Below are 4,334 nucleotides of genomic sequence, written 5' to 3'. Positions count from 1 at the left end.
CACTTCCTCCAGCCTGTCTCACTCACCCGTTAAGGTTTCACTCAGCCTGTGAATTGACTGTTCCTCTTTTTAGCTTATTTCCTAAGCCATTTGACTCTGTATAGAATATAGTTTCTTTTCCTCTTACTGAGATGCATCCTGTTTTGCCTTGTTTGCTTCGTGATCAGCTTTAAAAGAGAGATTAAAACAGGGCCCCACGCTTGATCACAATGACAAAGAAGTGATGAAATGCTATCAAATACACTCTACAAGACAAAGTAGTCATAAAAGTGAATAATATAATATAACAGGGGTGGGGGGTGGGGGGTTACACAGGTAAGTGTTATTGCGAAGAACTGTAGCTCATCAATGAAGAATATGATGAAATGAAGAGCTGGAACTGAGAAAAGCAAACAGTGCCCTCTCTTGGCCAGAGTAACTACCACACAAATCTATGGACATTGCTACACCTTCACTTGTCTATTAAAGGGCCCACATTGTGGAAAGCGATTAATGTAATGTCGTAATAAAATCCAACACATCAACATGTATCTGCCTATTCAGCCCACAGCAGTTTAGCTCCACTCATTCAGGCTGAAGTTACATTATATGGCCAAAAGTACACTATATTTCTAAAAGTATTCACTCGTCTGCCTGCACATGCATATGAAACTGAGTGAGATCTCATTTTTAATCCATAGAGTTTTATTGGATGTTGGCCCACCCTTTCCAGTTATAACAGCTTCAATTCTTCTGGGAAGGCTTTCTTTTTAGGTTTAGGAGTGTGTTTATGGGAATTTTTGACCCTTCTTCCTGAAGTGCGTTTGTGAGGTCAGACACTGATGTTGGACGAGAAGGCCTGGCTCGCAGTCTCCGTTCTAATTCATCTCAAATGTGTTGGATCAGGTTGGAGTCAGGACTCTGTGCAGGACAATCAAGTTCTTCCACACCAAACCCCCTCATCCGTGTCTTTATGGACCTTGCTTTGTGCGCAGTCATGTTGGAACAGGAAGGGGCCGTCCCCGAACTGTTCCCACGAAGTTGGGAGCATAACATTCTCCAAAATGTCTTGGTCTGCTGAAGCATTAAGAGTTCCTTTCACTGGAACTAAGGGTCCGAGCCTAACTCCTGAAAAACAACCCCACACCGTAATCCCCCCTCCACCAAACTTTACACTTGGCACAATGCAGTCAGACAAGTACCGTTCTCCTACCAAACCCAGAATCATCCACTGGATTGTCAGATGGAGAAGTGTGATTCATCACTCCAGAGAACACGTCTCAACTGCTCTAGAGTCCATTGGTGGTGCTTTACACCACTGCATTCAACGCTTTGGTGACGTAAGGATGCAGCTGCTCGGCCTTGGAAACTCATTCCATGAAGCTCTCTACACTGTTCTTGAGCTAATCTGAAGGACACATGAAGTTTGGAAGTCTGTAGCGAATGACTCTGCAGAAAGTTGCCGACCTCTGTGCACTATGCGCCTCAGCATCCGCTGACCCTGCTCTGTCATTTTACGTGGCCTGCCACTTTGTGGCTGAGTTGCTGTCATTCCACTTTGATATAATACCACTGACAGGTGACTGTGGAATATTAAATAGTGAGGAAATTTCACGACTGGACTTGTTGTACAGATGGCATCCTATCACAGTACCATGCTGGAATTCACTGAGCTCCTGAGAGCGACCCATTCTTTCACTAATGTTTGTAGAAGCAGTCTGCATGCCTAGGTGCTTGGTTTTATACACCTGTGGCCATGGAAGTGAAGGGAATACCTGAATTAAATGATTTGGATGGGTGAGTGGATACTTTTGGAAATATAGTGTATGTGGACACTCCTAATTGCTCTTCAGAAATTTCAGCCAAAATCACGTTGATAACAGGTGTACACAATCAAGCACATGGATGTGTAATCTCCATAGACAAACACTGGCAGCTCAGTGACATTAAACATGGCACTGTCACAGGATGCCACCTATGCCTGAAATCAGTTCATTATGTAGGCCATAATGCTTTGTCCAAACTTTTTTTAATTGTGTTACTGGCATCAAATTCAAATTAAAAAAAGAATAAATTACATATATATTTGCATAAAGCATGCTGGCTATTGTAGTGAAAGGATATTGGTGGGCAAAAACGCAACAAGGACACAAAACTCCAAATCAATCTTTAAAATGATCCTTTTATTGTTAGTTATTTGTGCTTATTTAATCAAAGAAAACTTTTAAAATATTTCATGATGAATCTGGAGACACCGTGGAGAGTGATCTGCTGCCTCAACATCCTTCAGCTTGACCGGTTTGGCAGTGGGTCAGTAATGGTGTGGGGTGGCATTTCTTTGGAGGGCCGCGCAGCCCTCCATGTGCTCGCCAGAGGTAGCCTGACTGCCATTAGGTACCGAAATGAGATCCTCAGATCCCTTGTGAGACCATATGCTGGTGCGGTTGGCCCTGGGTTCCTCCTAATGCAGGACAATGCTAGACCTCATGTGGCTGGAGTGTGTCAGCAGTTCCTGCAAGATGAAGGCATTGAAGCTATGGACTGACCTGCCCGTTCCCCAGACCTGAATCCGATTGAGCACATCTGGGACATCATGTCTCGCTCCATCCACCAACGCCACGTTGCACCACAGACTGTCCAGGAGTTGACGGATGCTTTAGTCCAGGTCTGGGAGGAGATCCCTCAGGAGACCATCCGCCACCTCATCAGGAGCATGCCCAGGCGTTGTAGGGAGGTCATACAGGCACGTGGAGGCCACACACAATACTGAGCTTCTTTTTGACTTGTTTTAAGGACATTACATCAAAGTTGGATCAGCCTGTAGTGTGTTTTTCCACTTTAATTTTGTGTGTGACTCCAAATCCAGGCCTCCATTGGTTAATAAATTTGATTTCCATTGATGATTTTTGTGTATATATATATATATATATATATATATATATATATATATATATATATATATATATATATATATATATATATATATATATATATATTTATTATTTGTTTTTTTATTACACTGCTCAAAAAAATAAAGGGAACACTTAAATAACACATCCTAGATCTGAATGAATGAAATATTTTGTTCTGTACAAAGTTGAATGTGCTGACAACAAAATCACAAAAATCAATGGAAATCAAATTTATTAACTAATGGAGGCCTGGATTTGGAGTCACACACAAAATGAAAGTGGAAAAACACACTACAGGCTGATCCAACTTGTAATGTCCTTAAAACAAGTCAAAATGAGGCTCAGTACAGTGTGTGGCCTCCACATGCCTGTATGACATCCCTACAACACCTGGGCATGCTCCTGATGAGGTGGCGGATGGTCTCCTGAGGGATCTCCTCCCAGACCTGGACTAAAGTATCCGCCAACTCCTGGACAGTCTGTGGTGCAACGTGGCGTTGGTGGATGGAGCGAGACATGATGTCCCAGATGTGCTCAATCGGATTCAGGTCTGGGGAACGGGCGGGCCAGTCCATAGCTTCAGTGCCTTCATCTTGCAGGAACTGCTGACACACTCCAGCCACATGAGGTCTAGCATTGTCCTGCAATAGGAGGAACCCAGGGCCAACCGCACCAGCATATGGTCTCACGAGGGGTTTGAGGATCTCATCTCGGTACCTAATGGCAGTCAGGCTACCTCTGGCGAGCACATGGAGGGCTGTGCGGCCCTCCAAAGAAATGCCACCCCACACCATTACTGACCCACTGCCAAACTGGTCATGCTGAAGGATGTTGGAGGCAGCAGATCGCTCTCCACAGCGTCTCCAGACTCTGTCACGTCTGTCACATGTGCTCAGTGTGAACCTGCTTTCATCTGTAAAGAGCACAGAGCGCTAGTGGCGAATTTGCCAATCCTGGTGTTCTCTGGTCCTGCACGGTGTTGGGCTATGAGCACAACCCCCATCTGTGGACATCGGGCCCTCATACCATCCTCATGGAGTCGGTTTCTAACCGTTTGTGCAGACACATGCACATTTGTGGCCTGCTGGAGGTCATTTTGCAGGGCTCTGTCAGTGCTCCTCCTGTTCCTCCTTGCACAAAGGCGGAGGTAGCGGTCCTGCTGCTGGGTTGTTGCCCTACTGCGGCCTCCTCCACGTCTCCTGGTGTACTGGCCTGTCTCCTGGTAGCGCCTCCAGCCTTTGGACACTACGCTGACAGACACAGCAAACCTTCTTGCCACAGCTCGCATTTATGTGCCATCCTGGATGAGCTGCACTACCTGAGCCACTTGTGTGGGTTGTAGAGTCCGTCTCATGCTACCACGAGTGTGAAAGCACCACCAACATTCAAAAGTGACCAAAACATCAGCCAGAAAGCAGAAAGGTAGTGAGAAGTGGTCTGTGG

This window comes from Pygocentrus nattereri, chromosome 23, assembly GCF_015220715.1.
Source record: "Pygocentrus nattereri isolate fPygNat1 chromosome 23, fPygNat1.pri, whole genome shotgun sequence".
Classification (NCBI taxonomy): domain Eukaryota; kingdom Metazoa; phylum Chordata; class Actinopteri; order Characiformes; family Serrasalmidae; genus Pygocentrus; species Pygocentrus nattereri.
The sequence above is the reverse complement of the archived record's forward strand: the minus strand, read 5'-3'. Positions refer to the sequence as shown.